Source organism: Vombatus ursinus, unplaced genomic scaffold (assembly GCF_900497805.2).
Source record: "Vombatus ursinus unplaced genomic scaffold, bare-nosed wombat genome assembly UNPS02014893.1, whole genome shotgun sequence".
NCBI classification, from domain to species: Eukaryota; Metazoa; Chordata; class Mammalia; order Diprotodontia; family Vombatidae; genus Vombatus; species Vombatus ursinus.
Window position 1 is genome coordinate 2,337,461 of NW_020954671.1, and position 12,304 is coordinate 2,349,764.

Consider the following 12,304-nt stretch of genomic DNA (forward strand, 5'->3'; position numbering starts at 1 on the left):
TGTGTGTGTGTGTGTGTGTGTGTGTGTGTGTGTGTGTGTGTGTGTGTAATATATGTAGAATACAAATATAAGGTAATTGGGTCAGGGAACTAGTAGTTGTAGGAAGCCTATAGGATAGATTTCATGTGAAAGGAGACAACTGAACAGAGTTTGGAAGGAAAGAAGGGATTGCAAGAGGTAGAGGTAAGAAGGAAGTTCATTCCAAAGAGGATAGCTAGTTAAAAGACAAGGAGATGGGAAATGGAATGTCAAGTATAAGGAACAACAAGAAAACCAAATTAGCTGGACTAGAGAATGTGAAAAAAGTAGTAAGGTATAACAAGGCTAGAATGATAGATTGGGGCCTGGTTGTAAAGGGCTTTAAAAGCCAAATGTCTTTATATTTGATCCTAAAGTTAATAAGGAACCATTGAAGTTTATTTAGTAGAATAATAACACAGTCAAATCTTTGATTTTTAAAAATCTCTTTAGTAGCTATGTGGAAGATAGATTGGAGTAGGGTAGGACTTGAGGGAAGGATACCAATTAGCCTGGTCCAGGCAAGAGGTGATAAGGGTCTTGTGATGATGTGGGCTTGGATTTCTTTGTGCACCGTGATGCACATGTATTTTGAAAGAATGTTTTTGTTTAAATTTTAAAGTGAGTCTTTAAAGTCTAAAAAAGTTAGGGTAAGTATAGCATGATGTCCAAACTCAATCTTGTTGGAAAGACCCTCCATGATATAATCCTTCCATTTATATACAAATTTATCTCCCACTACTCTCTAATACAAACCTTCTACTCCAGCCAAAGTAATCCCTCACTGTACCCTAAACACATCTTGTTCATTACTGGTGCAGCCTTTGTTCAATATTCTCAGCCAGACCAAGTTCAGATCAGTCCTGTTATTCAGACTCAGAATTAGAATGCAATGAAACCCTAGTGGACCACAAAATACAATGAAATGATCATTTCAATAAAGGATTGAAATTATATAATTACTAAAAATAGATTTCATTCCCCTCTACCTCTGCATGCGCCAGGCAGAAACTCTGGATCAAAAAGACATCCTGTAAGCCAGTGGAAATTCTGCCAAATCTCAGGAACATAGGCTGAGCTCTTAATGCACCCATTCCTCTGGACTAACTAAATGTTGAGGACAACCTTTTGGATGATTCTTCTAGAAAAACCTCACTTTCTTTTAAAAAGCTCTTTATTCAATTATGCATAGGCTATAATCCATACAATAGGTAAATGCTTTGGTGAGCATATATTATTTCATATTATGGATATTTTGTACATATGTCATCCCCTTACTTGACTTCTCCATGAAGAAAGCAATTTAGCACCCCTTCTGGGGCTCACTTCCCAACTCAAACTTGTACTCATTGTCTGGGGTCTTCAGAGAACAGCTGACTCTTATTTTCTCCAGGATCCATAGGGTAACCCGAAAGGAATAAAGTTTTTAACTTCACTCAAAAACCCCCACTAGTATACTCCCCACTAACAGTCAACCACTTGATTCCATTAGCTTTTAGAAAAGGGATTTACTGATAAAGTATAGTAGGGGTATAGTATAGTATAGTATAGTATAGTATAGTATAGTATAGTATAGTATAGTATAGTATAGTATAGTATAGTATAGTATAGTATAGTAACTGAACAGTAGTTACAAAAAAGTCCCCAGGAAAAAAACAGGTGAACACTCTCTCCTTGTTCTTAAAAGGTAACCCAAGGAAATGGGTTTTAAAGTTAGAATACAATGAAAGCACAGCACATGGACAAAGAATATGTATGACAAAGATGTGCTTGGAAGTCCTTTATCCTCTTTGTGGAGTTCTCATGAAGTTTGCTGGAGAGTGTTGCATCAGTGTTGGATAAGTTGCTTTACTGGAGTGGTTCTTTGCAGAGTATGGCAACTCCACTAGATAGGCTGATCTCCTGCTGAGACAGGTTACTTCTCTGCTGGACCAGACTGCTCAGCTGCTACTGGTACTCTCTCTCTCTTCCATTTATGCTCAAGTACAAGGGAAGGGAAGGTTCCAGCTATTGCTCTGCAAACTCTCCAGACCTTGAAATGCCCACAAATTTGCTGCCTGGGCACATCCATCCCAAGGTTGCTGTTTGGTCACCTCCCAAATCCTGTGGCTACTGCTACTGTCTCTGGTTACTTGTGGGACCTATGGTATAATTTCTGGATTGTCTGAACTCACAAAGTTGCTGCCTGGACATATCTATATTAGAACATTTATTTCCCTAATATCAGGGGGGAAACAACCACCAGAGAAAGATGTAGCTGTGTCATCACAGCTGCCATGGCCAGATAGGAGATAGGAAAGCCATTCTTCCCCCACCTGGCTCTTGGAGGCAGCAAAGTATGGTCCTGCCTCCTTGTGTCCACAAAGGGAAAAGAGAAAGAGAAAGAGATGGGCAGGTTGTCTATTTTGTATGAGCTCTTAGCTCTGATTCAGCAACCCCTGAGTCATCAGGTCTTCTGGCTATACAGTCAATTAGAAGACATTTCATTATTATATCATAGCAACTCCTGAGTTATCCTGGCTAGAAACCAGTTGCTCCCAAGTTTCTACATGGGAGCATATTTAAAGGAATGAAACCAGGCAGAGAATATCCACTCATGCTTCAAGGGATAATCCTCCATAGACCAATATACCCATATTACATGTAAACTCTGGTATCTCACCAAATACATAGTATAGTATTGGCACACATTAGGTTCATAGTTTGATTAAATTTCATTGAATTCATATGTAATTCTTGATGGGCACATGTTTCTCCCTGAAAGATACTGCAAAACCTTCAAAGTTAGTGACTTTATCTTATTTCCTTTAAATCCCTCCACAATACCTTAGCCCAGTGCTCTATTAACAGTGTATACTCAATAAATACTTGTTGAATGAATAATCATTAAACATTTGGCCAGAACTTGCAAGACTTTCTAATTCTTGATCTGACACCAGACTAGGAGTTCATTTTTTAAAAAAATATTTGTTTTCAGGTTTTCTCTGTCATAGAAGATTTTGTGCGGTTCCCAAAATTAATCTAAGGAAAAATACTCTGATTTACCAGCATTGCTTGTTATCTAGAAGCACCAGAGTGGTGGAAACATTCTAAAACTGACACAAAAGGCTTATTATTAGAGGGTATAGGTTGCCTTTTGAAGTGTGTGGGTAGTGTTTGGATAAAAGTCTGTGTTTGTAGGAGCTCCATAATAAGTCTGGCTTCCTGCCATCACCTCTCTCACAAAGGGAAAGGAACCTGGAACAAATCCTAAAGGCTGGAAGCTTTTGAGTTAATCTGTTTTCTAAATGAGCCAATAATTTTTAAAAAATTATTCCCTTTTCTATTATGTCTTCAGATGGGTGTACAGTAAATATATAAACAATGCCTCAATAAATACTTTTCTCATCATTTTGACAGTTATCTAAAAACAAATGCTGACAATTATGCTACTCTGAAATTTTAAAAAATATATTTAGATATGAAGCCAAGATTTCAGACTGTAAATTAATCAGCCATCCCTACAGCAACATAGGACAGAGAAAAATTGCACTGGAAATGTGTAGCTATCAGGAAATCAGTGACCTGCTAAAATCAGGGTTGGCCCTCCATTTCACTGTCATTGTGTCAAGTAAGAAACAAAGAAGCAAGCTATGCTGAATGAAAATGTGAAGCTCCAGGCAACCTGGCTTATATTTTTTTTAAACTAAAATGGGCAGGGGAATGAACTCTGTCTTTTCTATGTAACACAATGCTGCTTTTATCCTTACTTTATTATACTTAAGCCAGAGCTAGTATCACCATCTTCATCATCATCATTAATTTCATCATCACCATCATCTTTATCACCATGGTCATCACAGTAAACAGAGGTACAATTAGAAATTCACTATCTCTGAACATACAGGCAACCATTTAAAATAATAATTCTTCAGAAATCTCATCCTAGACTTAAATAAAAGTCTATTTCTATGCAAGAAAAGAATCCATTTTTTCAAGAATACTTGCTTTTGGGGCAGCTAGGTTGTACAGTGGATAGAGCACTGACCCTGGAGTCAGGAGGACCTGAGTTCAAATGCAGCCTCTGAGCACTTGACACTTACTTGCTGTGTGACCCTGAGCAAGTCACTTAATCCCATTGCCTAGCCAAAAAATAAAAAAGAATACTTGCTTTGCATATTTATATTACATTTGTATATTTGCTTTGTATATTTATATTTATATTTAACTCATCCATCCAACTTAATACAATGAAATGCTGCACACACACATTTAAAAGCACTTGGGTTCCAGACTGACCCAGAAAAATGTCACAACATTTTAATGATCACAGCCTGGCCAAACCAACAGTTTGCTAACAGTCTTGTTTATATAAGCAGAACTTTAAAGATTGGATTTTTCATTGGCCATTCATGGATAATGAAAATGAGTTTTTAAAATTCTAAAAGAACAATTTAAGTGTTGGGGACACATCTATGTGACAAGGTAAGTGTAATTATTCTTATTTTAACTATGAGGAAACTGGGATTTGGAGAGATAAAATAACTTGCCAAATAGTACTTTGTTACTCAGTGGCAGCTACATGGCACAATGGATAAAATGTTTAACTTGGAGTCATGAAGATTTGAGTTCCAATCCTACCTCAGATACTTACTTACCTATGTGACCCTGGGCAAATAATTTGAAATCCCTCAGCCTCAATTTCCTCATTTGCAAAATGGGGATAATAATAGCACAGAATTATAAAATAAGATTAATGAGAGCACCAACTTCACAGGGTTATTATGAGGATCAACTGGGATAATATTTATAAAGTGCTTGACTCATAATAGATAATCAATAAATGTTTGATCCTTTCACCTAGAAAACCTTAAAAACACTATCTTAGTAAATAGAAAAGGTACCCATTTGGGGATTAATAAACCTGAAATCAGGACTATCTGTACTACTTAATACCTTAGTGACCCTGGACAAGTCATTTCCTCAAATGTAAAGTTAGGGAGCTATAATAAATGAAGTCTAAAGTCTCTTCTAACTCTATTTCATTTGACAATGGCAACTTCACAGAAAGAAACTATAAAAAGTAATGGGTGGGAGGGGAGTCTCATGACAAATATTTGGAAGCAAAGAGGTGAGATGTGTGACTGGTGACAGAAGCTATACAGCACCTGACTATACAGTTCTTAGATGATGCCATCAACTCACAATCAGATGTGATTATGGTCACCTGCATAGGAAATTTAATGTTAAGGTTTTAATTTTATCAATGTGGGCTGACTCCTCCTTAGGAAAAGGCCTGACTTGGCCATTTAGTGTGTATTATGTGATGTTTGTGTCCCTGTGAAAGACTCAGGCCAAAGGATGGATTGAGGCATTAAGTACATATTCCTGATGCTCACTGTACCAGCATCTGCCTTCTGTGCAAAAACACTTACTAGATAATTAGACACTTGTAAGAGAGACATAAAATCTGCCCATCCTACAGAGTTCTTGTGGCTAGGGATAAACACCTGCTTCCCTTTTCATTTGCCCTTACAAACCCTGTGATGGCTAACAGCTAGGCCAAATGAGTTTCCTGCTGCCTGGTTATGGATTCTGTTCAGAAGAAGCAACAGAATGATGATTGAGTCCTTCAGAATCTCCAACTTATACTCTGGAGTTCTGCTATGATGTGTTGGAGTCCTCAGAAAACATAAGCTAATAAGTCAGATCACATTACATGGCTAGCAAATGGGAAGATAGTCACTTTCCATAAATCTCTTTAACCTGAAAACCTCAAAAGAAAGGAATTATATGTTGAATATAGTATAATTGCAACTGATTCTATTAGATAATAAGCAGAAACCCTCTGTACAAGGTAAAATCCTCACAAGCTAACTCAAGAGAATTTTAATCATTAGAACTACCAGCATACTCATGCCCAACTCTCATCTGCCCACCACAGCAAGCATAAACAAACTCACAGGCTTGTGAATGGGGGCCCAGGTATAGGCATGCCCTTTAGCAGTGCCTCTGTTCAAACCACACACTTGTCCTAAAGGAAATGGCAGTGGTTTTGTCCAGCCTCATGAAGGAAAGGAGGAAAGGAAATGGAGGGGTTTGAAAGGGTCAAAAGTATGCCATTCTTAGTTCTCAGAATCATAGGCTAGAAAGAAGTAGTGCATTAGGCCTAAACAAAAAAGTACTGGAAAACCAGGTGGGATCAGTACTTTCCCCCTGGAAACATCAAGCATATATGCACCAAAAGGACTAGGTTCAAATTTGTAAAGTTAATTGAGTTGCAAAAGGATACAAATCATAACAATAATTATAGGAAATAACCTTTATAAAATTTTACTTTCCAATTGTTTTAGTCAGCACCTATGATTTTATTGATTTCTCTCTCAGACTTGGACAAACATTACTAAAAAACAAATAAAAAAGCAAATAACAAACTGAACAAAATGTTAGAGATTTTAAAGATCAGAAACATAAGGAATCTCCTAAATGAGACTACTGAAGAAAATGTATATTTCTCAGAACCCATATGCTACCTTGGTTCTTAAAAGACCATATGTAAGAGCACAAAAAATTATGAGTATAAATAGGTCAGAAATATTAAATAATAATAGCTAATATTTATATAGCTCAGGTCCAGACATTGTGTTAAATGTGTAATTTGCAGATCATAATGTAATCAAATAATAATTAATAAAGAAAATATAACTAAAAGATCCAGACCTAAAAATAGATTTAATAATAACATCCTGAAAAATAAGTGGGTCAAAGGACAAATCATAGAAATAATTACAATGTAAGGAAATTATAACAATGAAACAACATACCAAAATCTCTGGGATATGGGTAAAGTAATCCTCAAAGAAAAATAATATGCTGAAAACATACATTTGCAAAACAGAAAAGGGGAAGAATAATGAACTGAATTTGCAATTAGGAAAGTAGGAAATAAATAAAAAGAAACACAAAAGGTGAAATTTTGAAAATTAAAAGAGAAATAGATAAGATGGAAAACAAAAACTATAGACTTGAGCAACAAAACTGAAATCTAACTCTTTAAAAAGATTAACAAAGTCAACAAAACATTGGCTAACCTAATCAAAAAAGAAAAAGGAGAAAAATAAAATTAAAGAAATAAATCCACAAAGTAAAAATCACCACAGACAAGAAATGTTAAAATAAAATTATCAGAATCTACTAGCCACAATTGTATACCAATAAATCTGAGAATTTAAAAGAAATTGAGGATTGTCTACAAAAATATAAAACACTGAAATTAAGAGAGCCTTATATAGAGATCTTAACCAACATCATTTCAGAAAATAAAATTGAAGTAAATAAAAGGGAGCTACCAAAGAAGAGGAAAACCTAGATGATCTAGATGGATTTGCAGATGAATTGTCATATTTAAGGAATACTTAAAATTTGTACAACAAAAAATTACTCTTTAAAAAGCAAAAACTCCATGAAACTCCTTTTATATGAAAAATATAGTGCTAATACCTAAACCATGTAAGATTATATCAAGAAAAAAAAGGAGCAGAGCCAAGATGGTGGAGTAAAAGCAGTGACTTGCTTAAGCTCTCCCCCAAACCCCTCCAAATAGTTATAAAAATGACTCTAAACAAATTCTAAAGCAGCAGAACTCACAAAAAGGCAGAGTGAAACAAATTTCCAGCCCAAGACAACCTGGATGGTTGATCCAAAAGGTATATCACAATGGGCTGGGAGAGGAATGCAGTTCAGCATGGGTGCACAGGCAAATAGGTCTCAGTGATCCAGATATAGGCCTCAGAGGACTGAATTGTGGGCAGCTGTGGTAGTTTCCAGAACTCTCAACCCACGAACACCAAAGACAATTTAGAAGGTCAGTAGGAAAAGTCTGTGTCTGCAGTGAGAGAGAGAAGCGCAGTGGTCTCAACTCCAGTTCTCTTTGCTAGAGCAGGATTCTCTTGCTTTCCCCATGCTTGGATCTGGGTCACTGTTCTGGGTGGCAGTCCTGGGGCAAGGAGGAGCGCTGGCATGGTGGAGCTTGTAGTGGCTGTGGAAAGGGAATCTTCCTCACAGTTCCAAGACAGAAAAGAGTGCTTGTGGTCACTCATAGAGCACAGAACAAGAAAAGGAGTAAATACCTCACCCTTGATCATAGTACCTTGGAAGAACTGAAAATTTATAGGTCCCTAAAAGTATCTCTGAAAACAACTGCACAAAACCCTTGAAGCTTGGGACAGTACATTCCTGACACTGGAAACAGACCCCCTACCTTAACAAAGAGTTTATAACTCAAGTAATTGGCTGGGATCATGAGCAAGCAGTGCAAAAAATGGTCAGACTATAGAATCTTAACTTTGGTGACAAAGAAGATCAAAACATACAATCAGAAGAAAACAATAAAGTCAAAGCTCCTACATCCAAAGCCTCCAAGAAAAATATGAATTGGTCCCAGGCCATGGAAGAGCTCAAAAAGGATTTTGAGAAGCAAGTAAGAGAAGTAGAGGAAAAACTGACAGTGATGAAGAAAATCATGAAAAACAAATCAACAGCTTGCTGAAGGAGACCCAAAAAAATACTGAAGAAAATAACACCTTAAAAAATAGACTAACCCAAATGGCAAAAGAGGTCTAAAAAGCCAATTAGGAGAAGAGTGCCTTAAAAAGCAAAATTGCCAAATGGAAAAGGAAGTCCAAAAGCTTACTGAAGAAAATATTTCCTTAAAAATTACAATGGAGCAATTGGAAACTAGTGATTTTATGAGAAATCAAGACACTGTAAAACAAATCCAAAAGAATGACAAAAAATTAGAAGAGAAGGTGAAATATCTCATTGGAAAAAGAACTGACCTGGAAAATAGATCCAGGAGAGAGAATTTAAAAATTATTGGACTACCTGAAAGCCATGGTCAAAAAAAGAGTTTAGACATCATCTTTCAAGAAATTATCAAGGAAAACTGCCCTGGTATTCTAGAACCAGAGGGTAAAATAGAAATTGAGAGAATCCACTGATCACTTCCTAAAAGAAATCCCCAAGGGAAAACTCCTAGGAATATTATAACCAAAATCCAGAGCTCTCAGGTTAAGGGGAAAATATTGCAAGCAGCCAGAAAGAAACAATTCAAATATTGTGGAAACACAATCAGTATAACACAAGATTTAGCAGCTTCCACTTTAAGGGACCAGAAGACTTGGAATATGATATTCTGGAGGTCAGAGGAGATAGGATTAAAACCAAGAATCACCTACCCAGCAAAACTGAGTATAATCCTTTGGGGGGGAAAATGGACATCCAATGAAATAGAGGACTTTCAGGCATTCTTAATGAAAAGACCAGAGCTGAATGGAAAATTTGACTTTCAAATACAAGCCTCAAGAGAAGCATGAAGAGGTAAACAGGAAAGAAAAATCATATGGAGCTTATTAAAGTTCAACAGTTTACTTTCCTGCATGGAAAGATGATATTTGTAACTCATGAGACCTTTCTCAGTATTATGGTAGTTGGAGGAAATATATATAGACAGAGGGCACAGGATGAGTTGAATATGGAGGGATGATATCTAAAAAATAAAGTTAAGGGGTGAGAGAGGATTATACTGGGAGAAGGAGAAAGGGAGAGGTAGAATGGGGTAAATGATCTCACATAAAACAGACAGGAAAAAAAAACTTTTACAGTGGAGGGGAAGAGGGGGGAGGTGAAAGGGAATGAGTGAATCTTACTGTCATCAGATTTGGCTTAAGAAGGGAATAACATACACAATCAATTGGGTATGGAAATCTATTTTACCCTACAGGAAAATAGGGGGAAAGGGACAAGAGAGGGTGTATGATAGAAGGGAGGGCAAATTGGGGGAGGAGGTAATGAGAAGCAAACACTTTTGAGGAGGGACAGGATCAAAGGAGAGGATAGAATAAATGGGGGGAGTGGATAGGATGAAGGGAAATATAGTTAGTTTTTCATAACATAACTATTATGGAAGTGTTTTGCATGACTACACATGTATAACCTATATCAAATTGATTGCTCCTCAATGAATGTGGGTGGGGGGGGGGAAGGGAGAGAATTTGGAACCCAAAGTTTTAAAAACAAATGTTAAAAATGTTTTTACATTCAACTGGGAAATAAGATATACAAGCAATGGGGTATAGAAATCTATCCTGCCCTACAGGAAAATAGAAGGGGAAGGGTATAAGAGAAGGAGAGTGATAGAAGTGAGAGCAGATTGGGGGAAGGGGTATTCAGAATGCATGCTATCTTGGGGTGGGGGGAGGGACAAGATGGGAAGAAAATTTGGAACTCAAAATCTTGTGGAAGTGAATGTTGAAAACTAAAAATAAATTAATTAATTAAAAAAGAAAAGAAAAGCCATCATATAATTGAACATATTAAAAACAAAAACAACATGAGTCTATCAAAAAGTACATAAAAAGCTTTTGACAGTAAAACACTGGAAAAATGCTAAAAATTATAGAAGCAGAAGAATCGCTTTTTTTTTCTTTTTTGTTGAGGCAGTAGGGGTTAAGTGATTTACCAGGGTCACACAGCCAGTAAGTAGTAAGCGTCAAGTGTCTAAGGCCAGATTTGAACTCAGGTCCTCCTGACTCCGCTGTGCCACCTAGCTGCCCCGAGAATTACTTTTAATATCATGAAAGTATAAACCTAAAACCAAAAGTTAGTATTATTTTCAAAGAATTCTAAAACTTTTCACAGTGAATATTGTGGATATAAAGGATGGTCCTTTCCTTAATGTTATTTAAAATAATTCTAGAAACATTAGCAGTAGTAATAAGGGAAGAGAAAGGCACAAACATAGATGAAGAGGAGAAAAAAAATCTTCATTTGCTGATGATATGATGCTTTACTTAGAAAATCTCACAAACTCCCTAAAGAAATTAAGACAATAGTTTCAATAAAGTATCAGAATACAAAATAAACCTTTAAAAATTAAGGACATTTCTAAATACAAAGAGCAAAAGCCAAGGGAAAAATAATAGAAAGTAAAGTCCCATCAAAATAGCTATAATGCACAAAATGTCTGGAAGTTAATATAGCTTCAATACACACTTAAGATTTATATGTACTCAATTGTAATATTTTATTTTAAAAATAAAAACTAGTTGGAAGCTTCTTATTTCTTATGTTTGGACTGAATAATATAATAAAATTATACTATTAACAATACTAACTCACAAATTTAATGTTATGCCAATAAAACTATAATAAAGCTTTATAGAACTGGGAATATATAATAGCCAAATTCATTTGGAGTCAAATGTCAACAAGTATTTATCAAGTGCCTACTATGTGTCAGGCACTGTGCTTGGCATTGGAGATACAAAAATAAGGAAAAGACAGTTCCTGAGCCCAAGAAACTCAGTCTGATGGGGAGACGACGGCCCTGCTGACAAGACACACTTCGTTATGGAGATGAAAAGGGCAGAGTGCATCTATTTGAACTAAACATTTTTTCCTTGTTGGGAGCATCCTTTCTATGTTAAGGATAAACTTCCTTTTATCAACTTTTAGTTATTGTTGTTCAGTTGTTTCAGTTGTGTCCGACTCTTCATAACCTCATTTGGGGTTTTCTTGGCAGAGATACCGTAGTGGTTTGTTATTTCCTTCTCCAGCTCATTTTACAGATGAGGAAACTGAGGCAAACAAGGTTAAGTGACTTGCCTAGGGTCACATAGCTAGTAAGTGTCTGAGGTCATATTTGAACTCAGGTCTTCCTGACTCCAGGCCCAGCACCACCTAGTTGACCTTACTAAATTTTAAATGACCTACAAATGTCATTTTATTCCCGTATTGAATATGAGCTACAAGATGCCTGCTCAATCAATCTTATATGTAACTAATATAAATAGCCTACATACAAGTATATGACTATATAATCTTATATATAACTATAACAACATTTCTGGATATTTTCAGTGTGGTGATTTTTTTTAATAGGTGTTTAATGTATTCTTTCTTTTTTCATTTTTTCCTCTGGTTCTTATGGACCTGAGTATTTCTTTCGTCGTGATTTTTAAAAATATGGCATCCATATTTTTTGTTTGGCCATAGTTTTTAAAGAAACCAATGATTCTTAAATTATCTCCATTTGACTATTTTCTAGGTCACTTTAAATAGCAGGTGTTGTATATATTCTTCTATTTTTCAACCTCTTGATTTTGTTTAAATAGTTTATGACATTTTCCTTCCAAATTTTTCTTCTGGAGCCCAAATTTCTACTATAATTTCATGCTTCTATCTTTTACTTTATTTCTTTCACCCCCCTCTTATAGTTCTGGTGGCCAAACCATTCTTTTCCTCTGAG

At 36.0% G+C, this 12,304-nt stretch overlaps 1 protein-coding gene across 1 annotated transcript in view; it reads right to left on the reverse strand.

The window, feature by feature from the left end:
- Nucleotides 1-12,304, reverse strand: part of SLC35F4 (solute carrier family 35 member F4) — a 274,043-nt gene that overhangs the window by 68,113 nt on the left and 193,626 nt on the right. The window lies entirely within an intron of this gene.